The 26,218-nt window shown below is 43.9% G+C and overlaps 1 long non-coding RNA gene across 5 annotated transcripts; it reads left to right on the top strand.

Moving 5' to 3' along the window:
* Window positions 1–25,926, top strand: LOC133245348 (uncharacterized). 5 transcript variants are annotated; one of them, XR_009735655.1, is made up of 7 exons: window positions 1–143; window positions 2,966–3,132; window positions 5,263–5,372; window positions 13,859–13,971; window positions 15,390–15,437; window positions 16,279–16,406; window positions 25,368–25,926. It is a non-coding gene; the product is annotated as an uncharacterized LOC133245348 (long non-coding RNA). The 5 variants fall into 5 exon arrangements; XR_009735656.1 differs by lacking the exon at window positions 15,390–15,437 and having other exon boundaries at window positions 2–143; window positions 25,368–25,925; XR_009735654.1 differs by lacking the exon at window positions 16,279–16,406 and having other exon boundaries at window positions 3–143; window positions 25,368–25,922.
* The last annotated feature ends 292 nt before the right edge of the window (window positions 25,927–26,218 follow it).

Here is a 26,218-nt window from a genome sequence, read left to right on the forward strand (position 1 = left end):
GGAAGAACCCCAGTGGCATTCTGTCTTTGGAATCTTCTCCATTAAGTGACTGAACGAGGGCCAGGGGACCTTTGCTTGCCCCAAATGTAGGTCCTGATGGAGATGTTGGAATCTGGGTACTGTGTTCCATTCTCCTTTTGTTGGTAAGATGCTAAATCAGTCTGGAATTGGCACATCATGTGTATCGCAATCATTTCCCCTCTTCTCTTAGTAATGTCTGGCCAGTTGCATTTCTAACAGTAAAGAACAAGTGGGATGCCCATAGTGTGTATATGGCAGGACAGTGGGGGCAATACCTGTGTATAAGCTTCATGACAGTGACTGAATATTTTCGGTGAACATTTCCAAGTTTAGACTGTGTTCAGGTTTGGTCATGGTTGTCTAAGATCATAAGAATAATAATCTGAATTTCTTAATCTTTCTGGATACATCTGTTAGAAACAATAAAGACAAATGTATTGAGGAAGCAGATTGTAGTAGGAACTTCGCAAAGTATTGGATCATTTGGGGAAATACAGAAATGAGTCAGATCTAAACCCTGACCTTGAAGAGCTCATATTTGGAGAGAGCTATAAGTCAAGCTCATAACAATTATAATCCAAGATAGAAAGTACGAGTTCTGTGGCATTGCGATTTAGAGGAAGGAAAGATCATTCTTAATGGGAATATCTGGCTTGGCTTCTTGGAGGAGGTGGGTTTTGAGCCACACTTCAAAGCATGGGAGGTTACCCGGTTCAGGGAAAAACCAGGGGAAGAGAGTTACAGGAGCAAAGGTGAGATGGGAAATGTGAGGATGTGGGTATTGGTGAGTGTGTCTTTAAGCAGCCAGGGTGACTTGGACTTTACCAGGGTCAGCAATCTGGGTCAGATTCTTTATGTCAGTATTTCTCAAGCCTCCTGTGCAGACACATGGGGATCTTATTAAAATCAAATTCTGAAGCAGTAATGAGTGGGGCCTGAAATTCTGCATTTGGAAAAAAACTCTGAAGTGATGCTGATGCTGCTGGTCTGAGGATCACTTCAAGCAATGAGGAACCACTAAGGATTTTTTAAATTTTCTTGGAAATTTTATTTTATGTTGGAGTACAGTTGATTAACAGTGTTATGTTAGCTTCAGATGTGCAGCAAAGATCACTGAGGGAAGTAGGAAACAGTAGGGAAGGAATTGCTGCAATAACCAGCCTTATACATCCCTTTAAGGAGGCATTTGGAGAAGGCGATGGCAACCCACTCCAGTATTCGTGCCTGGAGAATCCCAGGAACAGGGGGCTGCTGTCTATGGGGTTGTACAGAGTCGGACACGACTGAAGCGACTTAGCAGCAGCAGCAGCAAGGAGACATTTTCAGGTTGTCTCACACACACACACACACACACGACTGGTACAGCAAGCAAGATTCAGGTGAATGTTTGCTTTCTGTCCTTCTTTCCTCAATTGCACTGACTCAAAAATCCAGTTAGAGGGTGAAAGCAGACAAGGGGTGGAAAGATATTCAAGACTTGGATTCAAGAAACCAGGTACGACACAAATCACAATATAAAAGCTGTTTTGGTTTCAGAAGTGGTTTCTTCTCCTGAACTGTTGAAGGGAAGAAGTAAGCTGATGATGGCCTTTGTATTTGAAACCAATTGAAATCCTGGCCCTCTGGCTTGGTCATTAATACAGTTTGTAATATGATGATAGTACTTTCATTATACTATGGACAAAAGAATAGAGATCAGAAGATCTGACCTTAATCCTCTAACCTTTCAGAGTGTCACATGAAGTTCCTCATCTAGAACATTTAAGAATCAACCTTTAACTGGCCAGCTCTCAGTTCTTCATAAAAACCAAATGAGCCAATGAATCTGAAGGGGCTTCTTAGGCTGATAAGCGCCTTGCAGGTGAAGCACCTGCCGGGTGTAAGGGCTGCCTCTTATTACTGCAGATGAAGACGTTAGTCTTTTCTCTGCTCTTGGGAACTGCTAGTGGCATGATTAGCATCTGTGGGGAGGGGCCTACGGCAGCCTCAGGGGCAAGGCCCCAGGCACTATGGTGTGGGAGGTCGCGCGTGGAGTTTGTGTCCTTTTCACAGCAGGATGCACCTGCAGCCAGCGGGTCAGACTTGCCCTCGCATCTGGCTGTATAGCTTCCTGTGATCTCTAGGGAAGTGTCATCAGCTGCTATATTGCCGTGCAAAGCATCCTCTGGGAGTGACGTTGAGGCCAGACTCAGGTGCTTGGGAGCTTCTGCCTGAGTTATGTCTTGTGTTCTCTGCTGCCTAAGGAAGGTTTTCCTGGCTTCAAACCCAGAGCCAGTAACACTGGCAGATGGGGATATTTGTTGAGTAAGGGCAGAGTCAGGAGCATTAAGCCTCCAAGGGCTCAGAGAAAACAGGCAGGACATCAAGAAACAGCCTCTGGGCCAGACAGAGAGGAAGGCAAACAGGTGGCATTCACAGTATGTGGGGAGAGGGGACGATGACTCCTGAGAGTCAGACCTGCAGAGTCAGGAGCCTGGACCAGAGAGTTCATGTTTAGGGAGGATTCTGCTGCATGTCAATCTTGATAGAATTGGGTGTTTTCAAAACAACAGACAAGAGATAACTATGGGGGTCAGGTTCAATCCCCTTATTTTGCACTTGAGGCAACTGAGGTATTTGGTAGGCGCTTGCCCTGGTTACACTCTAAATGAATAGAAGACCCCAGGGTGCATGCCAGGTCTTGTGATTACCTATTGATGGTTGAAAAGGACCATCATTTTTGCCTCTCTTTGACCTCAGTTTCTTCATTTGGAAAAAGAGGGGATTGGAAGAGCTGTTCTCTCCCTTCTATAATCTTCCAGCTCCAATATTTGATGAGTCCCAGGGACCCAGATTCAATCCCAGCCCAGGACCTCACCCTCTCCGGGTTGTGCTCTGAGGAATCACACCCTCCCCGCTTACTCTCCCTTGGGAATCTGCAATAATGTTTCATCCCTGTTTGCAGACTCACTTTCACAAGAGGAAATCAATAGATTCTTCAAGCGGTTGGACCACAGGATGATGCCTGGGCCTATTTTGTCAACCAGGTGGCTCTGCTGAGGGAAGTCGGATGAGTCATTGTCGGCCAGAAATGTAAATCTGGCCTGAGGCTTCCCTTGCAGCAAAATTTAGGTCAGTAATAATAGTGAGCGTCTGTGCAGCACGTTACAGTTACAAATCACTTTACATACCTCATTTGTTTATCACAACTATTCAGAGATGTCGTGTTATTGTTGTGCCCATTTTGCAGATGAGGAAAATAGGCCCCAGAGGTATGGTAACTTTCCTAAGGTGACAGGAAATGTGAGTGGTCGACCTGGGATTTAGTTGTCTCTTAGGACTTGGTTAAGTCTTTGGGCTTTACAATCCATGTTCCATGCACCACCTCTCTTTATATCAGGCTTCTTACTGCCAACTCAGCTTCCAAGGAACTGAACAATAGCAAGGAAGGTCAATCTGCTTTGTGTCATTTCAGTGGGGAAGCAGTGGTTGTAGAACACCAGTGTGGGTATTACAGTCGTGGCAACAGGCCCAGGAACAGACCTTCCATTTCTCAAATGGAAGACCAAGTCTCCTGATTTCCAAACCAGGGCCTTTTTTTTTTTTTTTTTCTTCTATTTTGTGAAATATAAAACATAATTCAAACACTTAAAAAGAGGATGATGAAAACTATAACATTTCAATAAACTTTCTTGAGTGCATGTGTGTGCTAAATCACTTCAGTCGGTGTTCAACTCTTTGCCACCCTATGGACTATAGCCTGCCAGGCTCCTCTATCCATGGGATTCTCCAAGCAAGAATGTTGGAGTGGGTTGCCATGCCCTTCTCTAGGGTAATCTTTCTGACCCAGGGATTGAACCTGCATCTCCTGCACTGGTAGGTAGATTCTTTGTCACTAGGGCCATTTGGGAAGCCCATTACCCAAATGTTTCTAATTTTATCCACTTCTGAGCTTATAGTGGAATTGTGTACTTTAAGACAATGGCACCCCACTCCAGTACTCTTGCCTGGAAAATCCCATGGACGGAGGAGCCTGAGGGGCTGCAGTCCATGGGGTCGCTGAGGGTCAGACATGACTGAGCGACTTCACTTTCACTTTTCACTTTCATGCATTGGAGAAGGAAATGGCACCCACTCCAGTGTTCTTGCCTGGAGAATCCCAGGGACGGGGGAGCCTGGTGGGCTGCCGTCTATGGGGTTGCACAGAGTCAGACACGACTGAAGTGACTTAGCAGTGGTCCCCTTGAGCCAGGGAGGATTGTACAATTAGTTCTGGCTAACTAGTTGTGAGAAGAGGTGACCATGTCACTTCTAGTCCGGAGCATGTAATTGTTCTTTCTTTTCCTTGACATGGCTGCCAGCAAGAGGGTGGTGGCTGCTCTGTCTGCCTTGGTCCATGAATGACAACAATAGTCAGAGCCCCTTTGCCAACCTACCATGAATGAGCAAAAAAAGCCAAATCTCTGTTGTCTGAAGTGTCTGATTCAGACTTTTGTTACTGTAGCAAAACCTAACCTATCCTGACCTTTATGTTCATCTTCCCACCTCCCTGACTTTGAAGGCATGCTTCAGCTTTTAAAAGAAACAAACATTACCCAAAACAACTGAGTCTCTTTCTAACTTACCTTTTCCCAGCCCTTTTCCTTGACCCCCCCAAACAACCACCATCCAAAGATGGGATGCCTTTGTCCTATTCATGTTGGGTACGTTTATTCCATAAACATGTGTCCAAGACAATATATAGTATTGATTCATGTTTTCTTTACATGAATGATGTAATAATACTGACTTATTCTGCAAATTGCTTTTTTCATTCAATATTATTATTTTAAATATATTGATATTGGTACATAGTTTATTCAATTTAACTTCTACATTGCTTTTCTTTTTCTTAAATGTGTTACAATTTATTAAGCCCATTTTCTTAATAATGGGCTTTAAAATTTCTATTCCTTCACTTCATATTGTCAGACTTTAAGAATTTTAGCTAATCTGATGGATATGAGATGGCATCTCTTAATTTTTAAATCTGCATTTCTTTATTAGTGAAGTTAAGCATTTTACCATATGCTGAGAATCATTTCTCTTTCCACACTTTGCATGTTCATACAGTCTGCCAATGTATCTCGATTGCTTTTAATTCTTCTTATGGATGTATAGGATTTCTCTGCTATATTCAGGGTATTAATTCTTTGTCAGTTACATATGTTGAATGTGCATCTGTGACTTGCTTTTAATTTTTTTTTTTTTTTTGCTGCCCAGTTCTCAGTTGTTGCAAGCCACTGGCTGCCTGCTTCTGGACACACTTGATTTTTCAGATCATGGCAATGACATGGTGAAAACAGCTTGGAGGTGAATTTTGAAAGGCCTGTGTGAGTAAATGTTCCTTGACTCTAAATATCTGTCGTAGGCTCAGGAATGTGTTCTTACAAAAGAATCTGTGAAGGACCTGTTTTGCTTACTCAAGGATCTCATTTGCTAATATAATTCTGTGGTGAAAGCAAAAGAACCAGGTGTAAGTGGAAAAAAAACCTTAGTCACTAAGGCTTGTTTGGGCTGCTCAGTGATGAACACTGGGGTGACAGGTTCTCCTGCCATGGTGAATCCTGGCAAGATTCGTCTGGCTCTCCGGACATTGTGCAGCCCCAGCATATGTGGGAGGACACCTGAAAGAAGTTTCGTCCTCAGGGGTCTCTCCTCTCCACCTACACACCTTGGAGAGCCTTCACCAGGGTGTGATGGTGGCAAGTCTGGGACGCATTCATCAGAAGGTAGGAGAAAGCAGTGTCTTGAAAGTGCCTTTAGCTTTCCAGTGGGGAGAGTCATTTTCAAGCTTTGTTTATCTCTCTATGCCTCAGCTAACCCCAGGAGAAAACCTTAGCTCAGGACAGGAAGCTCAGAGCACCCAAAAGGATGACTACAGAACTCAGGACTATTTATGTCTGCCTCTCACATGTCGCTCCATCTCTGCCCCAGGAGGCCAGGCTGCGCAGGTGCTCTAAGGGCACCTGATATCCCATCACTCCCTAGGAAACCAATGGGCATGGAGGAAGCTGAGCTCTGGGATCAATTACGCTGGTGAAGCTACAAAGGCTAGGGATGAGCCAGGAGTGTCGTGGCTTAGGAACGACTTGCTGAAAAAAGACTCGATGTTCCCAGGTGGAATCCAGTGGCCCCAGGGGGAAGTGACCCAGCATGTCTGGCCCATCGGCCCTAGTGCTTGGCCCGAGGAGCCAGGACACGCCTGCCGTTCCGGCTGACTCACTAGAGTGGCAAATTCTTTTCTCCTGTACAGTCCTCTCATCTTCAAAGGGAATTTATTAAGCCCCACAATGCCATCAGCACTGGGCCAGGTGTCATACTGGCCCATTAGGTGGGCACAGGCCTCTGCCCCAGGGAGCGTGCCGAATGAGGTGGAGGATAGCAGCTGAGACTGTTGACATTGTCCGAGATTATCCTGAAGCAGCTGGTACAAACCCTCCTGCTCTTTGCAACAGTGTGTATGAAACTCTCAGCGCATGCTGTGTTCTCTCTTCATCCCCTTGCCTTAGCTCTCTCTGTTCCTTTTGCCTGAAATGCTTTTCCACTCTGTGTGCTTAGTACCTTCAAATGCCAACTCCTAGGCAGAGTCTTGGGCTTCCCTTATGGCTCAGCAGTAAAGAATCTGTCTGCAATGCAGGAGACCTGGGTTCAATCCCTGGGTTGGGAAGATCCCCTGGAGAAGGAAACGGCAAGCCACTCCAATATTCTTGCCTGGGAAATCCCATGGACAGAGGAGCCTGGTGGGCCACAGTCCATGGGGTCTCAAAGAGTTGAACACAACTGAGCACAGCGTACACACACAGGTGGAGTCTTCCCTGACAACCCCGGGTGGAGCTGACCTCTCTGAAGTCTGCATCCACATGGCATTTTGTATCCTTGTTAATATGGCGCATACCACTTATGCCAGAAACTTCTGCTTACTTGTTTATCTTCCTTTGTGGAGTCTGGCTTTCTTGAAGGTGGCTTTTCAGGCTTTTTCCTCTATATTTCCCCACCAAGAATCCAGTAGATTCTCAGTAAACACATGCTGGATTAAGTACAGCAAGGGCACAGCATGTGCTTTCACCTGATTCCACCTTGTGGCATGACTGTAAGCAGGTCACGTGTGTCTGAGTCTTAGTTTCCTGCTCTGTAAAATGGGAGCGGGGAGGATAAATAAGGTAGAGGGCCTCCAGGAAGTTTTCTGGCTCTATCATCTATAATTTGAACCTTCTGGTCTAGAAGAAAACTGAGAGTTCATTATAATTCAGTAAAGACCAGGGTACTGTTCTAATTTACATGTATTAAAGGGCCCCATAGATACTTTCCGCCTCTAGTCTGTCACCTTTACAAATTAGAATTGTGCAAATTCTCTGACTGAAGCTTCAAGAGGCTTGTGATTGATTACAGGAAGTATGTACATTTTATCTTCCCTGGGGAATAAAACTGTTGAACTAAGAGATTCTTTGAAAGGAATTTCTGACTATATCTTCTGATGACTTTTGTCAGCCTGGGTGCTGGGAGGGGTCCTTGCGTGACTGTGCATGTCACCGCAGCATCTCTCTTCCCATGGGTGCAGGCTGCATATGTCAGTTCCAGTAGCTTCTGACCCATGAACCAACACTTTTCCTACACCATCTCTGCCTCTTGAGTTAAAGGTTTGAAATTCCCTGCTTGAAGAGTATTGAGTGGCTCTCATCTTCATAAGATGCTGGGTACTCAGTCGCTTCATTCGTGTCTAACTCTTTGCAATGCTATGGATTGTAGCCCACCAGGTTCCTCTATCCATGGGATTTTCCTGGAAAGAATACTGGAGTAGGTTGCCATTTCTTCCTTTAGGGGATCTTCCTGACCCAGGGATCAAACCCGTGTCTCCTGTGTCTCTTGCTCTGTAGGCGGATTCTTTACCACTGAGCCACCATGGAAGTACTTATAAGAAGCTAATAATACACAATTTTGATCTTATCCTGCCTATGAAGAGAGGCAGGACAAAGGTTATTATTGACCCATTTTGCAGATGGAGCTAAGACTCAGACAGGTGAAGTGACTTCAGGAGCTGCATGATTAAGAACTTCTGAGTCTGGCCTAGGGAAAGCCATTTAGAATCCCACTGTTCTAAATTTCAAGGACTGCTTTAAAGATTGTTTACATGGCTGTTTTCTTGACTGGTTGCCCTGAGGCTTATTATTTGGTGAAACCAGATGCAGGTGAATTCCAGAAGGAAAGAAGGGATCCTAACCAACTTCTGATTTTGTGGCACCAAGAGGCTGTGTTCATTAGTGAGAAGGGAAGTCAGATGAGCTAGGACTGTCCACTGGAGGTTTCTATTGTTAGCATCTTACTTTGCCAGAGAAGGAGTTGTCGCAACCTGAAGGAGGGCCTCCCCCTGAAAGCCTGAGAAGACTCAGATGTAGGGCAGGGCGAGGGGACATCTTAGGGGTGTGGGGTCTTAGTGTCCTCCCTTTATCTCAAATGGAGCTCAAGGCGGGTATAACTTGCTAGTTGTATCTGTGAAATGGAGATGATACATCCTTCCCAGCTTACATCAGGGGGTGATTGTGAGGGTCACATATTATATGGAGGTGACAGTGTTCTGGAAACTCAAAGTGCTAGATGAAAATCAGGCAGCCTCATTCCACTTCCATAACTACAAATGGTCTTACTGGAGGGATGGGCGCTCAGACCAGTGTTCTTTTCCTAAAAGTGGTTGCAAGATGCATTATGCAAGAGAATACATAACATAAAGTATGAATAACCACAGTTCTTGTCAGAACACTGGAGAGGATTAAGTTAGGTAATGATGTAAGGGCATTTTAAAATGGTAACGACTGCTATTGTTATGACATTCTTGTTCCTCAAAGGTTAAAAGGTAGTTCTTAATAAACTGAATGGAATTTACCCAAACCCTCTGTGGTGCTATTTATGTTGTAGCCCTGCCTCATCCTGGGACTAGTTTCACTTGGCTGAGAAGTAACGAGATGGGCTGGGCTGGAACTCCTCTGCTCAGATTTTATTTCTCACATACCTTTTGTATGCTCTTTCTGAGTCAATGGCTCTAGCTTTCTATAACAACCTATAGGCTTCTGGTCCCTTTAGCGCTAACTGATCCCTGAGGACTAATTCCTTTCAGAAGAGGGTTTGTTTGTTTGTTTGTTTCCTTTCTTTTACCTTGGGGAAAAATAGTTATTCTTATAAATTGTGAAGGAAAACTCCTTGGGAACCTAAAAAACACTTGAAGTAAGTAGGGTGCAAACTTATCTTAATAATATCAAAGGAAAGCATACATGCTTTTTATTTCCTAAGAGAGGTAGAGGCACCTTATGATATGGGATATGCACTGAAGATATTAAATTGTAAATGAAAAATTAAAGCCATAAAAATAGCAAGAAGACAAATATGTTAATTATAAGGCTTTCTCAGTACATTACTGCAATTGAACGTTAAATATATCTCTGAGCTTCCTGGCAAGCCAGGCAAAAAGTAAACAAGATGACTTACATTATGTTCTTTTTCTGATTGAAGGGAGTGTCTTGATTGTTTGAATTTTTTTCTGGTACTAATGTTGAAACCAAATTTCATACCGAGTAATCCTCAAAGGTAATGAATCTCTTTAGCAAGAGTTTTACGTCTAATGCAGGAAAGTTCTTATATCTCCCTCTTGTTCCCCCTTTTGAGTTCAGAGACTCATATTAACTATGCCTAAATTTCTTCCCCTAGATATTCCAAAGTCACCTCAAACTGAACATATACCAAACTGAACTTCTTTCTGAAATTAGTTCATTCTCCTGGGTTCATTAATTCAGTTAAAGCAGCACATACACAAGCTGTCCTTGCCATAGAAATCTAAGGATTGGAGCTTCAGCTTAAGCATCTTATGGCCTAATTCTTACATCCGTACATGACTACTGGAAAAACCATAGCTTTAACTGTATGGACCTTTGTCTGCAAAGTGATGTCTCTGCTTCTTAACATGCTGCCTAGGTCTATCATAGCTTTCCTTCCAAGGAGCAAGCATCTTTTAATTTCATGGTTCCCATCACTCCTATCATTTGTTTAGATGACTCTAACCCTAACCTCCAGCCTGCACCCAATCCATCCTAGAGACTCTCTCTCTTGATTTTGTTTAAATCCACCCTCTGGATTTGTTTAAATCCATCACCACTAGTTTAGGTCTCACCTGGGCTACTGCAATGGCTTTTTAATTTGCTTTCTTATGATTTCAACCTATTTTGAACACTGCTTCTCTAGAAATGGATCTATAAAAGTACAAACTGAATCCTTCTGCAGGTTTTCCAAAGGCTATGCATGGCCTTCACCATGAGATCTATACTCCATGCTTGGCAGGTGAGAGTTTCCAGCCTCATCTGCCGGCACACCTCTTACAAATTCTCTATCACAGTCTACTTGTTCCCTTAGCATACATCACGCTCCTGACTCTGTGCTTTGCACCACCTATTCCTTCTGCCTAGAGATCCCTCCTATTTTGCAAACCTGGCATCCTCCATTCTGGAAAGCACTTCTCATCCCCTCTCAACCCCCGCCATAGTTAGGTGCTCGCTGCTCTGAAGACCCCAGGACCTAGCATATCTCAGTTATACTTAACACATGGTGCTGTAACCATTGGCTTTGTTTCTGAATCCTCCAAGAACATTAACTCTTTTGGGAGCAACAGCGGTGGAGTTTGTTTTCTTGGGCTCCAAAATCACTACAGATGGTGATGGGAACCATGAAATTAAAAGACATCACTCCTTGGAAGGAAAGCTATGACAAACCTAGACAATGTGTTAAAAAGCAGAGACATCACTTTACTGGGGCTTCCCTGATAGCTCAGTTGGTAAAGAATCCTCCTGCAGGGCTGGAGACCTCTGTTCGATTCCAGGGTTGGGAAGATCTGCTGGAGGAGGGATAGGCTACCCACTCCAGTATTCTTGGGCTTCCATTGTGGCTCAGCTGGTAAAGAATCTGCCTGCAATGCAGGAAACCTGGGTTCAATCCCTGGGTTGGGAAGATCCCCTGGAGAAGGGAAAGACTACCCACTCCAGAATTTTGGCCTGGAGAATTCCATGAACTATATAGTCCATGGGGTCACTAAGAGTCAGATGCGACTGAGTGCCTTTCACTTTCAGTTTGCTGACAAAGGTCCATATAGTTAAAGCTATGGTTTTTCCAGTAGTCATGCACAGATGTAAAAATTAGACCATAAGATGCTTAAGTTGAAGCTCCAATCCTTTGGCTACCTGATGCAAAGACCTGAATCATTGAAAAAGACCCTGATGCTAGGAAAGATTAAAGGCAAGAGATGGGCAAAAGATTGAAGGCAATAGAGGATGAGACGGTTGGATAGCATCACCGACTCAAAGGACAAGAGATAGTGAAGGACAGAAAGCCTGGTGTGCTACTGTCCATGGGATCGAAAAGAGTCTACATGACTTAGCAACTGAAAAACAACAAAAGACAGAAATGGAATCTCATTCATCCTTAGTCTCCAGCTGTATATGTGTGTCTGACATAATTGGAGCCTGATAAGTATTTGTTGACCAAATGGGTGGAAGAAAAGATAGAACACTGTTTGACATGCCCCAGTGAGGTCAAGTTTAGGATGTGTTCACTAGCAATACAGGGATCCACAGAACTTTTTCTTTAAGATATCTAGAGGAGTGGGTAGAGAGAGAGTGCTTTAGGGAAACCTCCCTTGAAGGCATCTTTCTGTGCCAGCCTTTGGTAGCAGCTGGTGGCTGACAATGAATGGTCTTGTTTGCAGAGACCTCGGTGACTGATATCCTGTGTGCCAACCAGACAAATCTATACGTCTTGATCATCCTATATGTGGGTGGATGGGTACTATTAATACTATTCTATTAAGAGAAGAAAGAAGCCTTGGCCAGGTCATGGATTATGATGGTGTCTTCCTGGGTTTCCCTCAAGAAGTATTACTTTCCATCTATGCCCTGGCACAGCATGGATTGAGCCCTTTCCTTGCTCCACTCCATTGAGTTTTGCATCATGTACCATTTTTGTCATATGCATCTGTATTAACAGGGGCACTTGTATAAAATGCAGATTTCCCCAGGCCCCCTCATCCCCTCAGAGATGGTCTCCAGGTTGGCTGGGGAAATCTATCAAGTAAGCTCCATTGCCTAGCTCCTCGCTGACCCTGTCCCAGCTCTAGACTGACAGAGCCTGGGCTCAATCTTGTTTTTAACCTCCATGGGTCATTTGGTGTGAAGGTCTGTGGGCACAAGTAATTTCCAATGTCCCTGGGCCCAGCACAGCAGAGCTTAACCACCCCACAGTCCTGGGGGCTGCTCTCTTCATGTCACACCGATCCCGCCTGGGAGGAGCTCTACTCCAGGGAAGGGATTTGAGCTCCTGTGCAGGGCTTTTCCAGTGTGGTGTTGGTTGATAATTCTTACGAATAGCCATGACCAGTAATCCATTTTTGGAAGTTAATCATAATCACTCAAAGCCCAGTAGGATTTTGCTGTTCTCAAAACACTCGCACTGGTGTGATTGCCTTTGATCTCACGGTAGCCCTATGAGGCAAGTAAACCAGGGCTGTTCCCATTTTACAGATGTAGAAACTGAGACTCAGAGAAGGCAGGTGACTTATAAAAGTTCACACAGATGGGATTGCTAACCCTTGGTCTCAAGTTTCCTGACTCCATCTTGATGCTGTGTTCTGTTTTACCTTGCTTACTGATCTATTATCAGATTTGCAAGTTGAAGAAGAGGAACATTACTTAGGATGATAGAACGGTATTTTAGGGCTCATCAATGTCCATAAAGAAATCCACAATTGAGATTTTCTATAAAAATGCTAAGTACAAATTTAAATAAAAATGTTCATCTTTGAATTACTGGAGGAACAGACACTGTGACTAGATATTAAAACTTGAACCTTGTGTATTAAGAAGTGTTCCGAAGTCCATTATACCAACCTCAGCATTGAGCAAAGTTTCTGTAGTATGATGGAACTGGCTTGCATTCAGTAGGGAGTGCCAGTTGTGGGCATCTTTTCCTCACTTCATGGTTTAGTAATATCACATCGGTAGCTTGAAATCAGCCTGGTGCTAGAATTTACCCCACGGAAATCAGCAAATGCTACAATTCTGGGCTTTGTCATCCTAGAGAACCAGTTGTTAAACATTTACCATCACACCACTGTTTCCAGCTAACAGTGACTGGCACACACTAAGAATTTGAAAATTCTTCTCTGTCATATGTGTGGGACAATCTTCAGTTTTCCATTCTAACCACAAGTCGTACCCCATTCATGGACTATGCCATTCCTTAAACATGAGATTCTTTTCAGCTGAGCTTGCAAAACCAAGGTGTATGGGCTTCTACCAATAGTCCTTCATATTTGTACAGTTTGCAGATTGTTTGCATACCCCTCGTTACCTCAGAGCTTTCTTCGGTCTGTGGGGCAGATGCCTTCTCCTTTCAGTAGAAAGGAAGGTCCTGAAGATCCCACAAAGGATGTGACCACTCGCAATGTCACAGGCCTAATGAGTGCAGACAGGGGCTTGAATCCTTGTTCTGTGCTCCTTCCCCTGGTACCAGGCGCCCTCCTTCACCCAGGACCCTTGCAATACCTGTAGCTCAGGCTGTGGTCTTGGTCATGGAGAAGGTTTGCCTAGATGCAGTCTGGGGTGTAACATGTCTCTTAGCCTTTGGCAGAAAAGGACAAACAGGCTAGCTTGGGAGTTTCTGCAAATAACAGCTTGCCCCACTTTACTGGTCTCATGCAAGGGCAGAAGTCTACTTTCCCTCCCCCTTAGCCTTGATCCTCTCTTTGATTCCTTTAAAAACTATTCTGGAGACTTTGTGTCTTTAGGTCCTGCTCTCAGCAGAAATTTGGAGCCTCCTGAGTGACCAGCATTAATGCCCCACTTCCCCTCTTGCACAACTCCCAGCTTCTCGACTGCCCAGTGATGGAATTATTGATTGGTAAGCATTTCACAACACATTTTCAAAACATGCTGAAGGTCAAGAATTAATGACTCACGGGCAGTCACATTTCTGTCTGCCATGGCCCTTCTACGTTATATTAGTGAGGTTGGTGAATATAAGACCAGGGAGAAACTGAGATAAAAGTCAACTCTGTCCAACTCTGGCCAGCAGGACTATTTAGTGGCTGAAAAAAAAATAATTCTTGGTCTTCTCTTTAGTGCGTGTTCTGTGGAATCACTTGATTTTTAATACCAGGTATCTTGAAGAATATAAGATGAAATTGAAGGATTTCAGGACTGATTTTGCCACCAACTTATCCCAGTAGGTCAGAGTACCAGGGAAGTACTCAGATGAAGAAAAAGGCCAGGGTGATATATGGAGGAGGGGGGTGTGGTGGGGGTAGGTGGGACTATACTTCTCTCTCAGTCTGTGATTGTACAGCGGTCCTTTAGACCTGTAGAGAGATAACCCCGGATCCAGTCTTGTAGATAACTGTTCATCTCCTTGAAAAAGTGAACATTGTTAGTCGCTCAGTTGTGTCTGACTCTCTTGTGACCCTATGGACTGCTGTGTGTGTGCTAAGTCGCTTCAGTCATGTCCTATTCTTTGCGACTCCATGGACTGTAGCCCGCCAGGCTGCTCTGTCCGTGGGATTCTCCAGGCAAAAATACTGGAGTGGGTTGCCATGCCCTCCTCCAGGGGAGCTTCCTGACCTGTGTCTCACATCGAACCTATGTCTCATGTCTCCTGCACTGGCAGGCGGGTTCTTTACCACTAGCGGAACCTTGGAAGCCCATGGACTGTTGTCCACAGCCTTTTTTTCAGGTAAAAATACTGGAGCGGGTAGTCTTTCCCTTCTCCAGGGGATCTTCCCGACCCAGGGCTCAAATCCTGGTCTCTTGTATTGCAGGCAGATTCTTTACCAGCTGAACCACCAGGGAAGCCCATTCACCTCTTTGTTTGAGGCCAATAAGAACTCCTCTTGGGATACTGTGGAAGAGCACCTAGCACCAAGAGTTCCAGACCAACTGGTTCACTCTCAACTTGGCCACCTATGATTTGCGTACACTAACAAGTTGCTAAACCTGTTAGAGCTTTAGTTTCCTCACCTGTGAAATGAAGACAATGACAAAGGCCTCCTTTCAGAGGGTTGTTTCAAAGATCAAGTGATAAAGTGTATGCAAACTTTTTGGGTACAAACTCTAATGCATAAAAGACCTACAGTCTGATTCTCCATGGGCTGGTTTAGAGGTTTGGGGGCAAAGAATAGCAAGGGGATATTTTTTTCTTCTTGATATGAAAATTTTTTCTCACCTTTTTCCCCCTAAAGTAATCTAATTTGCAGAATTAGAATTTCTGAATGCCTTTTCAGGAACAATTATGGAACTGAAAATTTCTTCATCATTCTCCTGTAGGTGTTCATACTCTAAATACCTGGAAGGTCCTTTAATATCATCACAGAAGTAAGTGTTTTGTAGTTGAAGTAATTAGTGGTGTTTGCACTGCAGTACTCTTGCATGGAAAATCCCACAGACGGAGGAGCCTGGTGGGCTGCAGTCCACGGGGTCGCTAAGAGTCGGACACGACTGAGCAACTACATTTTCACTTTTCACTTTCATGCATTGGAGAAGGAAATGGCAACCCATTCCATTGTTCTTGCCTGGAGAATCCCAGGGATGGGGGAGCCTGGTGGGCTGCCGTCTATGGGGTCGCATAGAGTCGGACACGACTGAAGTGACTTAGCAGCAGCAGCAGCAGCACCTCCTTTACTTACCAGCATAGCCCCTCCCCACCCATACACCCACATAGCCCCCTCCCTCTCCAAGCTCATGTGGGCAGCATCGCTCCCCTCACCCCTGACTAGAGGAACAAACCAGTAAAAAAAGGAAGTAAATTCACTTATGTAAAGTACATTCTGGGTGAGGAAAGGCAAGCATGTCTTTGTCTTCTCTTCAGGACGTATCAGGACTTACAGAGAACTTGGCAGTCTTCCGCTCTCACCTCTTCATTGTAAAAAAGAGCCACAAGGCTCAGAGCTGAGAAATGACTTCACCAGGGTCACATGGCTAGCTGGGGCAGCATCAGGATTCAAGTCCCCATCCCCTGACTTCTCCTACTCCTCTCTCTATTACACCAGATGTGGAGAGGACACAGAGAACATGAAAGTAGAAAGAAAAGAATACATTCTGGTTGGATATCTTGGGCTTCTGGTTTTCAAGGATAGTTTTATGATCAGTGGCAATGATGCCTCAAAAGCTATGGTGACTAGCTTGAATGAACTTCTGTAACAAACTCTTATCACAGCACATGATGCGTCAAACACCTGCTAGATCTGAGCGCTGGCACCAAAGCTGATTTCACGGTCAAAGAAAAGAGGGGGAAAGAAACTTGGCTGAACAAAGCCGGCAGACTTTTCACTAGAAAATTCACAGGTAATTTCTGTAGAAACAGGAACACATTTCCAAAGGCTTTTAAAATGTCTTTAAATGTGAGAGGGTGAATTTACCAATTAATGAGGTGAAGGCCACTGAGGACCGTTTGGTGCCTAAGGCCTCTTCCAGACTGGTCCCTTCTACCTGCCTTGGTCAGAGTCCTAGCAGCCTCAGGATGGGCAGGTTCAGAGGTTTGCCCTGAGGTTACTGATTTCCATCTAGGCTCCCACACAAACACATTCCAAAGACTCGGGCTTCTCCATGGAATCTCTTCTCATTACCAGATGAAGTCAGAGGGGCAGGGGCCATCTGTCTCTCAAACAGACTCTACCCATACAAAGTGGATTCTTTAGCCTACTATGGAGGTCAACCTACATCAACAGAACAGGCAGTGGTCAAACACATGGTCACTTCCCTTTGGCTACCTACAAATATTTGAGCTGCAAGGTCTGTTCATTTGTTTACTCTTCTAATAGCTATTATTGGGAGAGCATAGGGTTAGAATCCCCATGGGATGTGTGGCTTGCTGGACCTCAGTTTCCTCACTTGTAGGGTGCTACTCATTGTCTGCCTTGTGGACCTTGCTAGTTGTTTCAGGAATCATTTGAATGACACATGGAAGTGCTGTTTCAACCCTAAAGGCTGCTGTGAGAGTAAAGGATTGTTGCTACTACTCTGTGTCCAACAATGTGCTAGGCACCAGGAGGATAACAAGAGAAACGTAAGAGATGATCCCTACACTCCAGGAACCTATAACCCTGTATTAGGAAACAAGACAATTCATTCGGGTATCCAAACGAAATATGTGAAACGCCTCAAGGCTTTATTAACTGCTTAAATGATGGGTAAAGACTCTAAGATTTGTAGGAGCTCAGAGAAGCTGAGATCATCAGCCAGGCTGGAGATGTTGGGAATGATTCCTGGAGGAGGTAAGGCTTGAGTTGGGTGATGAAGTAGACAAAGAAGACAGAAAATCTCTACATCAGGGTGTGGCATAATGGAGTCAAATAGTGGAAGACTTTCTTGGTAGATCAATCCACTTGGCGTTAGAGTTACCATCAAGCTTGAGTTATGGATTTAAGGATTTGAGAGAGTTATTGGAAAGAGAAAGTCAGGACAGTTTTTAGGTCAATAATAAGCCATGATAATGATTTAGGAGGACTCACATATGAAAGATGGACTTGTGGGGAGATACAGGAGAGAAAGGGGATGGTGGGGGAGTCCAGACTCAGGATGCTGTGGTTTGGACCAGACCAACGGAAACGGTAAGAGCAGGAATTACATGTAAGTGAAAGAGTTCTGCTTGTAACAGGAGAACAAAGTCACCTTATTAAACTTTCCTCCTTTGTTCGTGTCTCAACTTTGGGATTTGAGTTAAATTGGTCAAGGAGGAGCAAGAAATAGGGAGCATCTCTATGTGAACACTGGAAGATTCCAGAAAACCCAAATTGGTCTCACAGTGTCTATTTCTCTCTGCATAAAAATAGGATTTGAAGTTACTGGCTGATCCAAAGAAACATAGATTTAGGAGATGGCCAAAATCATAAAGTTCACCTGTTCACACCTGTGGCCAATTTCAGAACTTCTGCTCCAATATCTCCAGGAAATACGCATCCGTTCTCTTCTTAAACTTCTCTAGTGAAGAGCATTCACTAGTGCTTGAGGAAGACCTGTAGTTAGTTGTATCTGTGCTTCACAATTTTTAAACCTTGAACTTTTGTGAATTTCCATAATTGATTCTCTTATTTGTCCCCAGAGGCATCCAGAACTTTTTACATTCCTTTCACATCTTCTTGATTCAGTCATTTAATTGCAGAAGCAGGGCCTACCTTCTAAGTTTTCCTTGTCACTAACACTTATAAATTACCTTTTAAATTAAATAATTGAAGTGCCACAAAATCTCATTACTTCTATTTTTGGTTATCACTTGACCCCAAGAAAAGAGACTTTGACTCTGGACTTTACAGAAAAAATAAATAAATAAAAAAAGAAAGAGAAAATTAGGATCCTTCTTATCCTTCTTTCCTTACTTCGACTGGGGTGTTTTATCTGCCTTGTACAAAAGTCAGGTCCCACAAAATAGGTGTTTTCATCTCTTTCCTTTTTCACCTGAGTGGCTGGATATCTTTCCAGGGATTTAGTATCAGAAATCAAATCCAAGAAGTTTAACTCAATTCAGGAGTCCTGCCAAGCAGAGGGTGAAGTCAGGTCAATTAGAGGGGGCAGCAAACAGGAAGCTTTTAAAAAGCTGCTGCTGTATATTTCTTTACCATCTGAGCCACCAGGGCTGTATATTTGGAGCAGAAAACAGCTTTAGTCAGTAGCAGTTTTTAATTAATAAAACATAAAACAAAATAAATCATTACCATCACCATTGCCACCATCATCACCAACATCAACCAGGCAAACCCTCAAATGTCTTCACTGACACAGAAGGAAGATTTGTATAAACACACTACTGTTCTCTTATGGCCTTTACTGTTGTCTAAGCAAGTTATATTGACATGGTCTCTTGTAGGCTATGTTGCAGAAAAACTTCAGTATTTGCTTGAAAAGTTTAGGGTATAAAGGATCATCTTAACAGAACATAGAAAATGCTCCATCAGATCAAAACCAACAAGTAAACAAACAGAAGCAGGTCAGTTCTCTTTCTGGCACTGAGCAGGACCATATGCTTCCAGAGATGATAATTTAAAAATAGCCTGTCACACAGCTCACATTGTCACCCTGGGACATGGTGGGGGTGGGAAGTATTGCCTCACACTTAATGATAGTGACACTTCACATTTGTCCCAACCTGTTTTCAAAGCAACTCGGAGTACTTTCCAGTTATTAATTTTTCTTAAAAAAAAAAAAAAAAAAGTCGAATCCTTCTGGAGTCCCTAGAAGTTGAGTAGGAGCTGGTACGAGTCTTCCCACTTTACAGAGAAGATGACTGAGGTATTGAAAGATAAAGTTACTAAGGATTACGGGGTGACTCAGGGATTAGTCTTGTGCTGTTCGAAGCACGCTGGGCTGACAACTGCAGCAACATCCTGGGCTGTGAGAGCCACGAGTTCATAGGATGTTGCACAAAAAAGAGAGACAGTTGCTTCCCATTGCTTCTGTTTTGAAATGTACTTGCCTTTCATTGTTAGCATTTCATCAGTTTCCAATTTTAAGGCAAGTGGCTTACTAGCCATGGTGACCTATATTTGCAGACCCATGTGCAGAGGCATGACTATAATCACACATCTCTGCACTTTCTGGCAAATGAGATGATTTTATACTCATCATTTCATCAGGTCTGTGTAATGATCTGTAACTTAGGTAGGGCCAGAGGTTTAAGGGAACAAAGGCTCAGGGTGTGAAGGAACTTTTTCACCTTGTGAGTGCAACAGACACCGATGGAAATCCAAGTGTTTTCTCTGCATGTGTGGGATGTTTTCCTGCCCCATGCCTTCATCTAGGTCTAAGCCAAGTGGTGAGACTTGGCTGCAGACTGTGAGTTACTAGGAAAAACATCCCCTTCTGTGCTCAGGTTTGACTCTTCCCTCCATCTCCTAGTTTGATACCCAACACTCAGTTTCTAATTGGTTGCATAACCTTGAAGGGGGGGATTCTAGATGTGGCAAAAACCAAAGGAAGCCAGTAATGAACTCCCTTTTCCGGGGGAAGGAAATTTCTTGACATACTGAGAGGTCCAGGCAGATGGTCTGGATACATGTGGAGTTCACTGATGTGTTTATTGAGTAGCCTTAACCCCTATTCCAACTGTAACTCCCTCTGCTCTGTATCATGACCGCTCTCTTTCCAACACCCTAAATTCCCTTGCTGCTTTCCCCTTCATTGGGCAAAACCCCCATCCTGGTGAAATGTGATTATCTTCTTGGTCCTCCTTTGCTTGCAACTAAGCAACAGATGCTGTTAAGAGCACTGCGGATCATGTGGTCACTTTAAATTTATGACCACAACCCTCAGTGGATCCTGCCAGTGTGCCCTCTAACACTTTTAGCAAATTTACTTTATCAGGCTCTGGATTGATTTTTTCATACCTTTATCTCCCTCTGAAATCTCCACTGGGCTGCACCCTCTCTGGACCACAGGATGATGACATTCCTGCTTTGCTATCAGAGGAAATCACTATATCTTTCCACTACCAACTGCTTAATTCACCTGCATCTGGACCCACATACACTGCCTCCTTCTTATTAAGAGGAGGGAGTGTCACAGCCTCTTAAGTTCACTTCTTCCATGTGTCCTCTGGATGTTATCTCCTTTCATGTACTTCTTTCCTGAACATTATTTTCTCTTATTTTGTTACATCCATTCTATTAGCAAACAAATATGTTTTCATAACAACAATTAAAAAACTGCAACTCTCCCTTGACCCTACATATCCCCATAGCTGCCATCCCGTTTCTCTGATGCCTTCACAAAAAAAACTTAAAAAAAGTAAAATCTGTATTTCCTATCTCCTCTGATCAGCTCCCATTCTTTCCTCAACAATGCTCCAAATTTCTTCTGACCCTATACTTAACAGCCCTTATCAAGGTCACCGATGGGATACACCCAAAGCCAAAATATATTCAACTAACTGGATTATTCGATAGAATGCAGCATGGTTGATCCTTCTGATTTTGAACGTTTTCTTCTCTAGCTTTCTGGGATTCCACACTCATCTCATTTGCCCTTACCTTTTTGTCTCCTTGTCTGGCTCTTTCTCCTCTGTATCAAATTTTGGAGTGCTCAGAGGTTCTTGTTTCAATTCTCTCTCTACTCATCCTAGATAAGCTCCATGAGCCCCAAAGCCTTAATATACTATCTATATGCAGATGACTTCAAGTTTCTCTCTCCACCTGACTACTCCCTTGAGTTCCAGACTTGATAACTCTAATTGTATATCTAATAGGTGTTTCACACAAACCATGACCCAAACCAAACAATTGATTTATCCCTCTCTCCTCCTCCTATTCCTCCTTCTCAAGTCTTCCCTGTCATGGGAAGTGGTTTGAGCCTTCTAGCTGCTATTTTTTCAGGGTAAATTCTTGAATCATTTTAGTCATTTTCCTGACTTCCTTCAAACCCCATGTTTAATCCATTAGCAAGTTACATTGACCTTTACATCTAAAATAGGTGTCAACTCAGACTATTTTTCATTATCTCCACAGCAACAATCTTATTCCAACTACCATTATATTCTTTTCCTAGACTCTTGTGCCCCTAGTAATTTTCTGTGCAGTCACAAGAATGATGTTTCGAGAATCACAAATTATGTCACCTCTCTGCCAACTCCTCTTACTATGACCTGTAAAACCATACAGGTCCAGCCCCTGACTTCTGTCTTATTGTTCAGTTGCCAATTTGTGTCGAACTCTCTGTGACCCCATGAGCTGCAGGCTTCCCTGTCCTTCACTGTTTCCCTGAGTTTGCTCAAACTCATGTCCAGTTGAGTCAGTGATGCTATCCAGCTGTCTCATTCTCTGTTGCTCCCTTCTCCTTTTGCCTTCAATCTTTCCTAGCATCAGGGTGTTTTCCAGTAAGTTGGCTCTTTGCATCAGGTGGCCAAAGTATTGGAGCTTCAGCTTCGGCCTTGGTCCTTCCAATGAATATTCAGGGTTGGTTTTCTTTAGGATTGACGGATTTGATCTCATTGTTGTCCAAGGGACTCCCAACAGTCTTCTCCAGCACCGGAGTTCAAAAGCATTAATTCTTCAGCTCTCAGCCTTCTTTATGGTCCAACTTTCACATCTGTACATGACTACTGGAAGAACCATAGCTTTGACTATATGGACCTTTGTCAACAAAATTACATTTAGCATCATCTCCTTTCAATCTCAGCCTTATCCACAATGTTCACTGTGTTTTTTCTCCCTCAGACTTGCCAACGCTTCCCAACCTGAGGACCTTTGCACTTGCTTTCCCCTTCTGCTAGATGCTCTTCTTGCCCACTTTCAGTGACTGCTTCAACTTATCATTCAGGCCTCAGCACAAATCTTGTCATTCCCTGGGAGCCAATTCACCTGAGCCGTGTTGCTAAGGTGGTCCCCTCCAGGACCAAGAAAATAAGTTTCCTCCCCACTTCCCCACCCCTAAACAAGTGTTTTCATTTAGGTTGAATCTGGGTGAATTACACCCTCAACTATTATAAGTGAGTCAGTATAAAAATTAACATTGAAATTTGTGCCTACTCTATCCCTTGTGGTTTAAAAAACATGATTTAAGCGTGTCACTCAGTGATCTTTCTATGAAGACCCATCAGACGAATTCTTTTAGGCCTAAGGGCTAAAAAGTCTGTTTCTCCTGAGGAACTGGTAATGGGACACTGACTTGCCTTTTTTTTTTTTTGGCTTTGCTAACACAAAGCTCAGAGCCACAATCTTGGCTGAATTATTACAAATGTGTAGAACTATAGGACCTGGTTACCTGTGTAGACAGCAGCATTCAATAGAACTTTCTACAATCATGGAAATATTCCACATCTGCAATGTCTAATAAGTAGCCATCAGCTACATGGAGTCATTGGGCACTTGAAAGGTGGCTAGTGGCCCTGGGAGGCTAGATACTTTTTTATTATATTTAGTTTTAATTAATTCAAATTTAAATAGATATATGTGCCATTGGTGGAGAAGGCAGTGGCAACCCACTCCAGTCCTCTTGCCTGGAAAATCCCATGGACGGAGGAACCTGGTGGGCTGCAGTCCATGGGGTCGCTAAGTGTTGGACACGACTGAGCGACTTCACTTTCACTTTTCACTTTCATGCATTGCAGAAGGAAATGGCAACCCACTCCAGTGTTCTTGCCTGGAGAATCCCAGGGACGGGGGAGCCTGGTGGGCTGCCGTCTCTGAGGTCACACAGAGTCGGACACGACTGAAGTGACTTAGCAGCAGCAGCAGCAGCAGCATGTGCCATTGGACTTCCCTGGTGACTCAGACAGTAAAGAATCTGCCTGAAGCTTGGGAGACCCAAGTTCAATCCCTGGGTCAGGAAGATTCCCTGGAGAAGGGAATGGCAACCCACTCCAATATTCTTGTCTGGAGAATTCCATGGACGGAAGAACCTGGCAGACCACTGTCCATGGGGTCACAAAGAGTTGGACACAACTGAGCGACTAACACTTTCACTTCACATGTGCCATCGGACCACATGGGCCTGGGTATTCTATGGTTTATCTCCAAGACATTAGAATTTATTTTAATGCACACTTTATTATTGGTTATTATATTTCATTAATATTTCATTAATCATTTGTGGCTGGTTAAAACACACACACACACACACACACACACATTTAAATGAGTAATTGAAGATCACGTGGAGAGAGGAGCCTGGCAGGCTACAGTTCATGGCATTGCAAAGAGTTGGACACGATTGAACATGCGTGCTTTAGTATGTTTTTAGCCTTAGGCGACATGGTCAGCAAATGCAGACAATGAGTCTAAAATTCTCCCTCTTTTTGCACAGCTCTGTGGAAAGGCTCTAGCAGTAAGTCTGAGCTCCAGATTCTAACCTTTGTTTTGGAGTTGAACAGGAACTGTGACTCCAAATGAGCCAGCTATTCAGTATGTTCAGATGTAAAATGGGGTTTCTAGAATGATGGCTTGGTGCTTTTGGCATTTGAGATGCCAGATGTGTAGCCCCTGCGCCTATTCCCACGCTTTCTGGAACCTGGAAGCTGGCCCGTGGCTACCTACTTGGAATATAAGGCAGATGTCAGGAGGTGATTTCATTCCTGCCTGTACCTGAGGCAGAGTCACTGATAAACCAGCTTAAAACAAATATGAATCGTCCCATCTTCCAAACATCTTCAGGGAAGGAGAACCTACCCCCAGTACTTAGGTATTTGGATGGTTTTCAATACAGGATGAGCTACCATTTTTTTAATTATATGAAAACATAGAACTGATGTCAGAAGACTTGTGTTTCAATCCCATCTCAGCAACTAACTAGCTATGCAACTTTGATTAAGTCAGTTTCCTTTTCTCTCATATGGGAGGATTGAACAAAATGACATTTAATTTCCTGTCTTACACTAGCCATAACAATAATAGCTAACATTGATTGAGAGCTTAGAATGTGCTGAGGTGCAATACCTTATTTAGTCCTACAGTGGTGACAGTACTATTTCCAGGACAGGAGAAACTGAACTTCAGTGTTTCCTGAGAGTTGGCAAATGGTGGATTCTCTATCTGAACCCCATGGTCTGTGTTCAGGATTCTCTTTCTTACCTATTCTACATTCTCCAGCATTTTGTTTTTTCATTGGCCTGAACACTGTTGTTTTTCTGGAGTTGTCTTAATCCTCTCAACCAAAGCTTCCCAATCTGGGCCCCTGTGGACCCAAATATTGTCTCCTTAGTCCTTGGAGTAATCAGAATCAGTGGGTTGGTTGCCAACATAACAAGTACACAATTATTCGTTTGCCTACTATGCTGTATAAGTATTAATACTATCACTTTCTAAGGATGCCATAATATGGAAAATGTTGGAAAGCATGTCGATTTAGACATACATCATGACTCACTTGAAAGCTTTAGCTTGGACATTTCACAAGTCATCGCACATACATTTTACAAGATTGTATCAGCAAGAGATGTTCTGTCCCACAAATTTACTCCCTCAGATGGGAGTATCACAGTCATTTCTGCATCTCCAACACGTCCATCTCAGAACCATCTCCGAAGCTGATCCTCAGACTAGAAACTATCTTGCTCGGTGATAGGGTAGCATCCCCATATTGGTTAGAATCCTAGAATTTAGAGCCAGAAGGAAGTTTAGAAAATTTAAGGCCAACCCAAAGAAGGTAGAAGATTTTTTCAAGGTCAGTGTCAAAGTTGGAATGAACACTCTGGTCTCTCTCATGCCCAATCCAGAGCCCTTTCCCAATCTGAGCCCCATCTCTTAGACTGAGCAACAGAATTGGTTTTGTTGGGAGATGAGGCAGAGGAAACATAACTGAAATTTCATCTCTCCTCTGCAGATGCCAGGAGCAGTGGAGCACCACTGGCAGAAGAACCTGCCTCCGTGCTCCTTCAAAGGCCACAGACCCATGAGAACCATTCACTGTAGCCTGAGCCACATGCCTAGAGGCCACAGCAGTGCACAGGAAAGCGAGGGGAAGTGGAAACGTGCGAGCAGACGGCTCAAAGCAACGGGCTCACCACCGGAAAAAAAAAATAAAAATAAACACGCTCAGAAATAGTGTAACTGATATGCAAAGGAGATCAAAACAAGGGTTTTTAAAATATCTTGGCTGCTTTAGAGGTGGTGGGGGGTGGTAAATGAAGCGAGGTTACCAATGGTGGTAGGGGAAGGGGGCGATGAGGGGATAGTTCACTGTAGCCTGCTGGGTCATGGGAACCTGGAACCCCCAGGGGCACTTCAAATGAAAATGTGGGAGGTCTAAATCCCCATGGGGAGCTCCGAGGCAGGCATGGACTTGGGAGCAAGAACTGCAGAAACCCTCAGCCCCAGACTCCTCCCTTCCTGACCCCCTTACTGTCCCCTGAGATTCTGTCCCCTCACTGTGTGTCGTGGCCGTTTTCTTGGAGCAGGGCACTGAGGCTCAGAGGAGCCAGCCATGGAGGCACTCGGAAGTCCACCCAACTTGGCTGAACTTCAAGATTCAAGTCCGCAGTTTGGAGCCACGTTTCATGATTACGGGCTGAGCTGAGCAAACGCATGGAAGACAAATTCCCCAATCTCTCAAAGTGCAATTCCCTTTCCTTTCAGTGGGTCATGAGCAACTGCAGACACGCGCTCTCTTCAGAGGAATGGTTTATTTTGAAACTGGTTCCTGAAATGGGAAACCCAAAGGTTAATGATGGCCCT

Source organism: Bos javanicus, chromosome 1 (genome assembly GCF_032452875.1).
Source record: "Bos javanicus breed banteng chromosome 1, ARS-OSU_banteng_1.0, whole genome shotgun sequence".
Classification (NCBI taxonomy): Eukaryota; Metazoa; Chordata; class Mammalia; order Artiodactyla; family Bovidae; genus Bos; species Bos javanicus.